This window comes from Lagenorhynchus albirostris, chromosome 12 (assembly GCF_949774975.1).
Source record: "Lagenorhynchus albirostris chromosome 12, mLagAlb1.1, whole genome shotgun sequence".
In the NCBI taxonomy this organism is placed as follows: domain Eukaryota; kingdom Metazoa; phylum Chordata; class Mammalia; order Artiodactyla; family Delphinidae; genus Lagenorhynchus; species Lagenorhynchus albirostris.
The window spans coordinates 41468245-41481448 of NC_083106.1; the positions used below are offsets into that span (position 1 = coordinate 41468245).

The 13204-nt window shown below is 33.5% G+C and overlaps 1 protein-coding gene across 1 annotated transcript in view; it reads left to right on the top strand.

Annotated features, from left to right (window-relative positions):
* CEP85L (centrosomal protein 85 like) overlaps positions 1-13204 on the top strand; it is a 155243-nt gene that overhangs the window by 879 nt on the left and 141160 nt on the right. The window lies entirely within an intron of this gene.

Here is a 13204-nt window from a genome sequence, read left to right on the forward strand (position 1 = left end):
ATTAGGATAAATCGTCCCCTAATTTGTGATATAAAAAATAAGGCTTGGGTTGCCTGTGACAAGTTATCTGACGTTGACGGTTCTTTCACGCACTTTAATCTTAATTGAATTTTGAACCCCCCATGAGAAGCTGCAAGTTACATGGATCATTTATCCAGAAAAAACCGCCATATGTACTTACACAAAGATTTTCCTACAACTTTAGGTGCTTCTAGGACTCCTGTTAAGTAACCTTGTTACACAAAATGAGCTCTACTGTGTAACTGACATTTTGGTATACATTTTCAAAGCTGTTTGAGAAACAAAAAAGCAGAAGCATTTGGAAGTGGTTTTTTGTTGTTAGTATTTTTGCTATTTAAAAAATATCAGGCACAAACTCAGATTTCTATTAAAATTTCAAATAATGCAATTCTGTGATAGTTTAGAAATTTGTGATGTGGGGTTTTTTTTAGACATATATCATTTTGTCATCTTTATTTAGGGTGTAATTGACAAATAGAAATTGTATTGATAGATACATTTAATATGTGCAACTTGGTTTTGATATACACACACACACACACACACATTGTGAAATGATCTCCACACTCAAACTAGTTGACATATCCATCACCTCATAGTTACCGTCTTTTTGTGTCGTGTGTTTGGTGAGAAAACTTTAAGGTCTACCCTCTTAACGCATTTCAAGCATACAATACAGTATTGTTAACTGTAGTAGCATACTGTACGTTAGATCTAGACATAAAAATTTTTAAATCCAGAGTTAGATTTGAAATCATTCTCTTAAATTTGGTCCTGCAACACTTTTAGAAATAATAGAATTGAACGTAGGCATGAGTTTAGTAAAAAAAAAATCATATAAGTAGGAAATTATTTTCTCTGAAATGTATACCATTTGTCCTAAGAAGAGGAGACAGCACTTGAGAGGTTTTTGATGCTCACTGGGTGCTTACAAACTCTGCAATCAAAGTAACTTCAGTGAATGAGAAGGTACTTCATTATCCCTAGAGGCTGGAGGGAATGGTTTCAGTTTATCTGTACATGTCAGAAGCCATCTGTAATGTCTTTGTAACCTAACCTCTTAAACTTTATTTGTAATAATAACATGTTTGAAGGCTTAATATTCCCCAAGCATTGTATCCATTTTTCCATTGTTTTCTATGAAGAAGAAAACATCATAGTGCTTAGAAATTTTTAATTAACTGAAGGAAGGACTTTGAGGTTATATTGTACCCTCTAAACCTTTGTTGTGACAAAGAATATAGTGGAAGAAGATACTTTATAAGTACTACCCAATTTTAATAAATTTGGACAGTATATCTTTACAACAAATATATTTTATCTAACCTTTGACAGTGATAAACCTTTGGTAAGTCAGGACATGCCTTTCCAATAAAATTTTTTTTTCAGCTATATGCTGAGAATAGATTACTTTTACAAAATAGTGATATAATTATGTTTATTTTCTTCTTGAGCCAAGCAAATCTTTAAAATTTTTTTAGTTTAAAAATTTATACCTTAGATGAAAAACTTGTGTGGTTTCTTTAGCAAATGAGCAGACGGTGAAGGTCAAGATAATGACCTCTGAATTGGTTCATGTAGGCATTTTTTCTTAGAATTTAAAGGGAATTTATATATTTGAAACACTGTCCAGTATTATCTTTTGACTACCTTGAGTGATTTTAGGGCTTTTCTGAAAGCAGAAGGAACCAGTCTTCTGATTGAATTTATCAGCAATCATTTTGGTTTTGATGGCCTGTGTGAAGACAGATATGTAAATTATTTCTGGTATTTAAATGAGTTTGTCTCAGTAAGTGGGTTAATTCTAGGTGTCCTAAAACTGGTTTGTTTATACAGTTATGTAACTAAAGGGAAAACCAAAGGTAATGTAGAATCAGTGTTCTAAAAAATTGGAGAAAACTTTCTTTTTAAGGTAATAGCAGTTAAAACAAGTGGGACTAATTAGCGTGGTTTGGAAAATACTGAACTTTTGACCTTTTCTTTAGGATTTAATTTTGTTTTGGCTTTACCCACAGTTTTTCAGCTTTACAGAGATAATTGTTATAAATGAAAATAAAATGAATATTTTCTTATATGTCCATACAAAGATCAAACAAAAGGCCCCTCCCCCTCCTTTTTTTTTTCAATTGGCAAGTGTGGTTAGAAAGCTAATTTTAAATAGAACAAATGTTATGTCTTTTATGCATTTGGTTGAGTGCATTTGAGAAGATCCTGTTATTCAAAATGTATAATAGTTTCAAATTTGGATGAAAGATAGATGTATTTCCCTTAGGTTTTAAAAATCTAGTATGATATGGGGATATTTTGAGTACTTACACTTAAGTATACTGAATTTGTTCTTTTTTATAAATCATACTTTCAAAATATTAATACATTTAACCCTAAAACATTTGGAGGTAGGATATGATAGTTTTCAAGTGTGCTGAAGAGAAAATGCTATAGAAAATACTTACATGATCTGAAGAAGTGTCATTTGTTCAGTGCCTCAAGCTTTAAATCTGCCTTTTCCTAGTTGATTCCTGGCCATAAGGTGTTTAGTAATGTCATAATGATGGTGGTAGTAACTGGTATGATTATGTCAAATACAAAGTTTTTCTGTGGTTCTGAATTAAATGGACCCAAAAGTACTCTGATAACAATGAAACATAACTGTTCTGCCTAAACTCATTTGGACGTGTTCTTTTATAATAGGCTTTGGGGGATGAGGGGTGAATCTCAACTTTAGTGATGACTTTTGTGAAATGAACCTGATTATTACTGATAGCTTCTTGGCTTGAATGAAGCTGGTAAATTAATCTGAGGCCAGACAGTAAATGGTGAGTTCAGCCTCTGTTGTGAATGTTTCTGTATGTTGAGAACAGAAAGTTTTTACACAGTCTTGAGTTTTCTGACTGGATGAAATGTGTATATTTGTACTCTGAGAAAAAGATGAAGAAATGAAGGCTGTCAGATTTTACTGAGTTATAGCTTAATTAGTTCCTTCAAATTGTATATTAAAAAATGAACAATGTGATCATTTAGATAACTTCTAAAGCTACAATGAAATACTAATTATTGTTACTACTTAAGGATATATATATTTTACACTGGCAAAATAATATTCTACAAAGTGGAATTTATTGTATAAGGTCATTCATTTTAAGAACGGGACTGATCAACATAAAAGAACATCAAATTGCTCTTCATACTAATATTTTACTTGCACTTTCTATTTTTCTTTAATTAAAAAAAATTCATTGTTGTTACCTAGCATAGTGCTTGGCACGTACATAAGTACTTGGTAAATATGAGTCATTCTTTCAGTAAACATTGTGTGGTAGGCATTGTACTAGGTGCTGGGGATACATCATTGAACAAGAAAGGTAGGGTCCCAGCTCTAAGGGAACTTACGTTCTAGTAGGGAGGAAACAGTCTGTAAGTAAACTAACAAGATAACTCAGCTGATGTTATGTACTGTGAAGAAAAGGGAGCTGGTGAGATGGTGTGGGTAGAGCTGGGTAGAGAAGGCCTCCCTGAGGAGGTAGCATTGCTCTGAGACCTGAATGATGAGAAGGAGCCAGACATGGGGGCAGGAGTGTCCAGGCAGAGCGTACAGAAACAGCTCCAAGGTGGAAATGAATTAGGGGAGCTTGAGGAATATCAGAGGTCAGTGAGTCTGGAGCACAGTGAGTAGGGATATGAAGTGAGGGAGGCCTGATGTAAGGCATCGTAAGAATTAGTAAGAATTTGGGGTTCTTTTCTGTGTGAGGGGAAGGCAGCTGTGGGTGGGTAGGGGAGATGACTGTTCATTCTTTCGCTCAGCACACTGAGTGCTACTGTGAGGCAAACCTCGTTCTGTGTTCTGTGTCCTGGGGAGATGAAGTAGATATCCCTGTCCTTGGTGTTTATAGATCACTCCTGGCTGTTTTGTGGGGGAAGAAATTGTGGCGCAGTGGGGGAAAGACTGGCAGTAGGGAAGCCGGTTAATAGGTCATTGCGGTGATTGGGTGAGAGATGATGGCTTGGATCAGAGTGGTAAGATCGGATTGGAGAGAACAGAATGGGTCTGGAATATACTCGAGAAATAAAGCTGACAGGATTTACTGATGGTTTGGGGGTGGTAAATGAAGGAAGGAGGAATCAAAGATGATGTCTTAGTTGGGGTTTCAGTAATTATAATGAATGGCGGTGCCATTTTCTGAGGTGTGGAGGAATGTGAGGAAGATAAGTGGAATTAAGGGTCCTGTTTTAGCCGTGTGGCGTTTGAGATGCATTTTAGAGGTTCAGGTGAGAAGTTGGGTATACAAGTCTGCATCTCAGTGGGGAGATGGGAAGGTGGAGGTAGGGATTTTGAGAGTTAGCTGTGTCTAAATGATGTCTAAACGTGATCACATAGAGTATGGAGAAGGCAGCAGAGGTTACCGTCTTCTGGTCAGATAGAGGAGGCGGAGCCATCCAAAGAGACTGAGAAGGAGCAACCAGTGAAGTAGGAGTGCACCCAGCAGGGTGTGGTGTTCCAGAGGAGAGGAGACTGAGGAAGGAGTCTTCACCACCAGAGCCGCATGCTTCCAAGAGGCCATGTAAGACGAGACAGAAGAGGATGGACCAGTGCCACTGCATACTTCCAGTGAGAGACTTAAAAAGTTAGAACTAGTAAGGATTAAAGATAGTCTAATCGAGTCTGCACATTTTATTACATAGAATTGGTACATAAGTTCTCAGTGAGTGTTTGGGTTGCTTTCTTTGCCCTTACCACCTCTCAAGCTAGGGCGACCAACTATCTGGGTTTGCCTGGGACATTCAGTTTTAAAACCAGCGGTGGTGTCTCCTGGGTTACCTTACATTGAACAGTCACTGAGTCTTGACTATAGGATTCTGCCTAGGGCATCTGAACTGGTGTAAGGTTTTAAATTACTTTAAAGAGATTTTAAATTACTTTAAAGATAGTAGATTCAAGATCAGGAACTTTGTTTTATGCCCTCTTTACATAGTAGATGCCTTCATTGCTTTATTGATGCTGTTTTAACACTAAAAGTTCAGAGTTCTGAAAACTCTAGTTTTTAGTTAACCTTCTGAAAGAGAATGGGATGAAAAATTTGGACTACATTTCATGTAAAGTTTAAAGTATTCTATGAGGTGCTTTCACTGTCTTGTAGAGGCAGATATTGTGTGTTTATTGATCATAATCAATATACATTGCTTTGTCATGACATTACTGAAGCTTTTTCATTAATTCTGAGCATCCCGTCTCATTTTAGGAATAACGTACTGAAAAGTTTAACTAGAAGTTAAGTTTTTAAATTGGGGGTGTTATTTATAAATTTTCTCAAAACTTTATTTTGGAGTGTTTTAAAACTAAAGTTTTGTTTTCGTTTTGGCATTTAAATGTATTATGTAAAGCACTTAGGCTCCTAAGTATCAGAAAACAAAAGGCTAATTGAGAAATAATGAGCTTACTGTGCTTTCTTTGGAGGTCAGTGGCTATGTGAATTTTCATTAGGTCTAGCAGCATTAGGTCTTAACAACTTTATTTAGGAATGTTTATTTTTATTGAGGCTTTTATTTTCTCCTGGGCTGATGATCCTTCTTAAGTTTGGACATAATTTGCTACCATGTAGAATATTTTCTCTATTAATTGATATTGTGAAATAGTTATATTCAAAGACAAAGGTAAACCCCTCTGGAATACGACTTGTTATACTCCCTCACATTTGTAGTGGTTTTATTAAAAAAAACCTCTTATTAGTTTTTATCATACCTCATTTTTTTCCAGTTTATAAACAGAAACAAAGGCTTATGAGAGACTAAATTAAATATGTGGCCCTCATTCCAAATAGCTACCAAAATACTCTTTTGAATACAGCATTTCATGTAACCAGAGTATAAGATAGGAATCTTTGGCCTCTCCACATATTGAAATCAACAGGCACATGATTTTTTTCGTAGAAGGAGATGGTCTTACCTTTGTTGGTTGCTACCCTGACGCTCTTGAGTTCCTTGTTTTATATCATGAGTGAATATTACTGGTTTGAATTCATACTTTTTATGTGAAAGGTGAACCGCTTATTTATCCATCTGATCATTGTTCTTAATTGAGTTAATTTTAACCTCCACCTGAACCAACCTAGTTTAAAACTCTTCCTTGTTATACTCAAATTGAAAGTAAGGACATTTAGAATCACATCTGAAGACTATAGTCTTATACCTTTTGTGGTAATATTTTTTAAATTATTTTTATTAATTTTAGTAATAATAGTACTAATAAGTAGTTTTAATAGTAATAGTTAATGAACTTCCAGATTTCTTTTTTATATTTAGAAAGCAAAGAATACTAGGTGTTGATTACTTAAAATTCGATTTAAATCCTTAAATGCAAGAAAGCCAATTAACTTAGATTGAGGTAGATTTTTTTCCAGTTTGATTGAGGTGTAATTGATATATAACATTGTATTAGTTTAAGGTGTACAATATAATGACTTGCTGTATGTATATATTGCAAAATGATTACCATAATAAGTTTAGTTAACGTCCATCACCACACATAGTTATGTTTTTTTTTCTTGTGATGAGAACTTTAAAGATTTACTAATTTTAGTAACTTTTAGATATACAATATAGTATTGTTAACTATAGTTGCCATGCTGTACATTATATCCCCAAACTTATTTATCTTATACCTGGAAGTTTGTACTTTTGGACCACCTTCACCTGTTTCAAACCCCCACCCTCCCACCACCTGCCCCTGGAAGCCACAAGTCAGTTCCCTGTCTCTATGAGTTTGTTTGTTTTTAGATTCTACATATAAATGAGATCATACAGTATTTGTCTTTCTCTGTCTGGCATATTTCATTTACTGTAATGCGCTCAAGGTCCATTCATGTTACAACAGGATTTTCTTCTTTTTATGGCTGAATAATACTCCATTCTGTGCAAATGCATTTTCTTTAGTCATCCATCTGTTGATGGACCCTTAGGTTGTTTCTGTGTTTTGGCTGTTGTAAATAGTGCAGCAGTGAACATGGGGGATGCAGGTTTCCCTTTGGGATAGTGATTTCATTTCTTTTGGGTATATACCTTGAAGTGGGATTGCTGGATCATGTGATAGTTCTATTTTTAGTTTCTTGAGTAACTTCTGTACTGTTTTACTGTGGCTGCACCAATTTACATGCCCACCAGTAGTGTACAAGTTTTCTCTTTTCTCCACATTCTTGCAAACACTTGTTATTTCTTGTCTTTTTAATAATAGCCATTCTAACAGGTATGAGGTGCTATCTCAGTGGTTTTGATTTGCGTTTCGCTACTAATTAGTGATGTGGAGCACCTTTTCATGTACCTGTTGCCGTTTGTATGTCTTCTTTGGAGAAATGTTTTTTCAGTTCCTCTCCGCATTTTTTAATCAGATTGTTCTTTTTCTATTGAGTTGTATCATTTACGTCTACATTTTGGCTATTAACCCCTTATAAGATAGATGACTTGCAAATATTTTCTCCTATTCAGCAGATCGCCTTTTCATTTTGTTGATGGTTTCCTTTGCTGTGCAGAAGTTTTTTAGTTTGATGTAGTATACTTTTTATTTTTACTTTTTGTTGCCTTTGCTTTTGGTGTCAAATCCAAAAAAATCATTGCCACGATTGATGTCAAGGAGCTTACCCCTGTGTTTTCTTCTAGGAGTTTTATGGTTTCAAGTCTTACATTTTTAACCCATTGAGTTGATTTTCATGTATGGTGTAAGATAAGGTCCAGTTTCATTCTTTTGCATGTGGTTGTCCAGTTTTCTCAATTCCATTTATTGAAGAGACTATTTCTGGGCCCTTTATTCTGTTCTGTTGATCTATTGTGTCTGTTTTTATGCCTGGCACTTTAAAAAATATCTTTACATACTAATTCATTTAATTATCACAACAGCCCTATAGGATAGATACTATAATTTTTTTTCTCTTCTTACATAAGAAGAAACTGAGGCACAGATTGGCTAAGTGACTTACTCAAGATCTCACTGCTTGTAAGAGTGGTACAGAACTTGAACCCAGGCAGTCTAGTTTCATAGTCCATATTCCTTTCCACTAAGCTATACTATTAATTCTATAATTAAAGAAAAATTAAAACTATTGGAGTCACTTACCCTAGAGATAAACAGTACTGAAATGAAGTAGAAGAGTAGGATGAATAACATAAATATCTCTATATTATGTTTCTTTCACTTTAGCTAGGTATTTTCTAGTGTAGTACAAGATTTTCTGTTTTTGTTTTCCTGATTACTATTAATGTGAATATTTTTCTTGTGTTTTAATGTTCTGTTTTTTTGTGCCTTTTGACGCTATTGAAAATTGTTTTCCCATATTTATTAGGAATTTTGGCCAACAGCCTTTCAAATCACTTATAATTATTAGTGATTTATTGTTTGTTTGTTTTTATCTGCATTGGAAAATATTTACTGATCTTTAAATAGATACTTAGATGCAAACTGGCTCAAGGGATAGTTTAAAATCTCCTGGATTTTAAAACAAACAGACAACAACCAAAAACAAAACGAAACAAAAAAACACCCTGTTTTAATCCTTCTAAAACAAAGACTATTTTTAAGATCTAATTATAAAGCTTCCAAAATTTTAATTTTATGCCAGGAACATTTATTGGGTACCCAGTAGTTATAATGACTACATTTATTGAGACCCTGTCTTAACTGTGCAGCTCTGTGCTAGAGACGAAAAATGTTGCCTTTTGGTGAGGAAGAAGTAAGTCATATACATATGGGTTAATATAATTTAGTAAATGCTGTTATGGTATTTTGAGTGATATATTGGGAGAGCACAAAGTAGTAGTTATTTTAATACCACCTGGAGAAATCAGAGAAAACATTTAGAGTAAGTTAATTCTGAATCAGGACTCTTAAAGAAGAGAGAGAAGAGAAATAGCTTGGAGTCAACGAAAGAACCTGATCTGTTTGGAGGCAGTGGTTAGGTATGTGCAGCTACAGAGTGTAGAGGAGCTGATGTGGGAGGGGTAGGATTGTAAAGTCTTAGAAAATGAGGTTGCCAGTTGAAGAACTTTGCCAAAGTTAAGGAATTTGAGTTTTAAGCAAAAGAATGACGTAAATGTATTTTCTGATAGTAGGGTAGAGGCTGGCTTGGGCAGAGTTACTCCAGCAGGACATCTGTGCAGCAATTCAGCCAAAAGACATGATCTGTGACAGTGGGAAGAAGAGGAGAGAACTAATTCAGTGAATACTTCTGAAATGGACTGAAGAGTTTCAGAAATGGATTAGGTGTATGAGTTAAGGAAAAGAGATTTTTTTTGTTGTTGTATTCCCTGCATTTATTTCTTTTTAACTTGGTTTCTATTGATAGAATTGGGGCAGTTTGAAGGCTACTGTTCTGAACTTCGAGGAGAAGTACTTGTTAACATTTCAGAGATGTTATATTGTGAGATTTGTGTATCTTATGTCAAATAAGGGTAAATATGATTTGATATTTTCTTTTTTTTTCTGTTTTATTTTATTAAAAAAGGTTGGTCTCAGTGCACTGAATGGGTGATAACCTGCATTTTAAAAGACACCGTAATTTGTATTCATAGTTTGTATTGTATATTCAGCTTTTTATTTACAACTATAAATCTGCTTTGTCAATGGTGTTGTTTATTTTTTTGGCTTAGCATTGTCATTTTAAAAATTCAGTAAGATTAGTTCTTGTAAGTGCAGTTACAATTATGTTAGCATATTGTGGAAGACTTGATGTTGTATGCATTTTTGCTTCCAATTTAGAAAAAAAGCTTCAGAAATAAAATAAAATATAATAGGTTACTTATTCATTTGATGCTAATCTTCCTGTTTTTCCAATGTGAGAAATATTAGTAATTATTAAATAAGTTATCCCTGGGCATTCAGTATTCTATTTAAAATTATTGAAATTGGTATTAAAAAATGTAACGTATTGCCTTCCAAAGAGAAGTCCCAATGTATGGTGTCTTGGGAATCTGCTGTTCTTGCAGAAATGCATCTTTGTTCTAGAGAGAGCGGATTCTACACAGTCATTCAGTTGCTCTAATATGATAGGACCTAGGTAATACTTTATTTCAGAGATCACTGAGCCTTAAAGTTTGTTTTTTTTTTTACATACCTAGAAATTGAGTAATTCCCTTTTAGTAGTGTAGTCTTATAACTATTGTGTGAGAAAATTTTCCTTGTATCACCTGGTAAACATATTCGTGTCTAATTCTGACTGCTTTGTGATTCTGGATTATGTTGAATAGAGACACGCCATGTCATTCTTCTCAGATTGAATTCATTCAATCTAAATGAAAGATTAGAATGTTATTTCAATCATGACATTTTGTTAATTATCTTCAGTGTTCTAGGCACATAAAATATTGGATCTTTTTAAGAAAGTAGTAGTTATATTTAAAGGTTAAGACAAATGTGAATTCAGGCTAGAGGAGATCACCTTCTAGAGATAATTTCGTCATTTTGGGAAACCTGAATGAACTGCCTATTCCTTTAAAAGGAAAAGTTTAGCATAAATAAGATCATTGTGATACCATCATAAGCAAATTAAAATGTCTTGCTGATTTAAAAGAATAAGATGCTGTTCTGAATAGGACATGTTTTCCCCATTGATTGATCGAATGATTTGTCTGATGTGATTGGACTTATTATATGCTTCCTTCTTCTAGAGTTCTTTTGATGAGGATACCTTCCTAGAAAAAGGACTGCACTGGTCTTTTGTCAAAGTATATGAGTTGGCTATGTTTCCCCGGTAGACTCTCCTACAGCTTTAAAAAGCTTCATAATTTTTTTCTTCTACTGGACTAAATTAATTGTGATATTGAAACAGACTTGTAGCTATCAACCAAAACATAGAACCAGTCTGTTCTAAGTTCTTTACTTTGAAGAAATTTTTTTCCTTTTAAGTGTATAAATATAATTCATTTTGTGAACATTAATTTGTAGTTTTGAATTTTTTAACATTTAAAAAAAGTTAAGGTAGTTTGATTTATGTGTTAGAATGTACGCATTTTGTTCCAAACTAGGCCAAGTAAGTTGTATACCCATTTCCCAGAAAACATATCTCCAAAGACTTTCATTAATAGTTACTTAGCACAGGTATAGAATAACTAAGAGGTACTTAATAAGTAAATTATTTGGTTTATTAGTGGTGGGGTTTAAGGATTAAAAAAATAAAGCTTATTTTTCTGATTATTAAAGTAATAATACAAAGCATAAAAGTCAAAGAAATTACCAGTAATCTTACCATCTAGGGAAAACCACAGGTAGTATTTTGATGTATTTCTTTCCAGTTACTTTATGCAGTTTTTTTTGTTTGTTTGAATGTTTACTATATGCTGGCTGCAGCACTGAATAAATCTGGAACACATGGTCCTTGCCCTCAATGACTATTACTACAGTCTAGAAGGAGGACAGATACAGGTACAGATAACTTCAGTTTGATATGGTGAGTGCTAAGCTAGAAACAGGCAAAAAAAGAGTTCAGAGAATTCCTAGACAATATGAAATCTGAGGTTATTTGTGAACTTCTGATTTATTAAATTTTATGTCTTACTTAGATTGACAATATAAACATTTTATACTTTTAGGTCTTCACTATTTTAATGGCCAAAATTGTGTTCCCTTCTCCCTTTTGGTTTATTTGTAACAGTTCCTTATTAGAAATAACGCTTAAGGAACATTCAATAGCCCCATTGTCCCAAATGTTGGATTCTTTTTTTTAAATTTAGCTTTATTGAGGTATAATTGATAAATAAAATTGTAATGTATTAAAGTGTAAATGTGATGTTTTGATATATATATACATTGAGAAAGGATTCTCATTAGAGTTGGTTAACACATCCATCACCTCACATAATTCCTTTTTTTTTTTTTAGTTGAGAACACTTTAAGTTTTATTCTCTTAGCAAAGTTCAAGTATACAAAACTGTTGTTAACTATAGTCATCATATTCTACATTAGATGCTAAGACTTAGCATAATATTCTATTGTGTGTGTTTTTGTGTGTGTGTGTGTGTGTGTGTGTGTGTGTGTGTGTGTGTGTGTGTGTGTGTGTCTTTGGAAAAATATCTATTCAGGCCCTTTGGCCATAGTTTATTTGGGTGTTTTTTTGCTGTTGAGTTGTTCTTTATATATTTTGTATATTAATCCCTTATTGGATATATGGTTTGCAAATATTTTCTCCCATTCTATAGGTTGCCTTTTCTTTTCTTTTTTCTTTTATTTCTTTCTTTCCTTTCTTTCTTCCTTCGTTCATTCGTTTGTTCCTTCCTTTCTTTCGTTTTCTTTTTATGATGATTTTCCTTGCTATTCAAAAGCTTTTTCGTTTGATATAGTACCATTGGTTTATTTTTGCTGTTGGTGTCAAAATCCAAAAAAAATCATTGCAAGATCAATGTTAAGGAGCATACCTGTATGTTTTCTTCTAGGAGTTTTATGGTTTCAGGTCTTATGTTCAAATCTTTAATCCATTTTGAGTTCATTTTTGTGTATCGTGTAAGATAGGGGAACAGTTTCATTCTTTTGCCTTTGGCTATCCCGTTTTCCTAACACCATTTATCCTTTCCCCTTTGTATATTCTTGGATCCTTGATAGTAAATTAACTCACTGTGTATGCATGGGTTTATTTCTGTGCTCTCTGTTCCATTCCAGTGATCTGTGAGTCTTTATTTAGTGACAATACTGTTTTAATTGCTATAGCTTTATAGTATAGTTTGAAATCAGGATGTTTGATGCTTCCAGCTTTGTTCTTTTTCAGAATTGATTTGGCCATTCAAGGTCTTTTGTGGTTCTATACAAATTTTAGCATTGTTTTTTCTATTTCTGTGAAAAATACCATTAAAATTTTTATAGGGATTGCATTGAATCTGTGGCTTACTTTGGGTAGTATGGACATTTTAACAATATTCTTCCAATTTCTGAGTATGAAATATCTTTCCATTTATTTGTGTCTTCTTCAGTTTCTTTCATCTCAAGGTATTATAGTTTTTGATGTGTGGATATTTTACTTCCTTGGTTTAATTTACTTCTTAGTGTTCTTTTTAATGCAATTGTAAATGGATTGTTTTCTTAATATGTCTTTTCAATAGTTTGTTGTTAGTATATAGAAACATAACTGATTTTTATGTATTGATTTTTGTATTCTGTAACTTTACTGAATTTGCTGATTAGTTCTAACAGTTTTTTGGTGGTTTTCCATATATA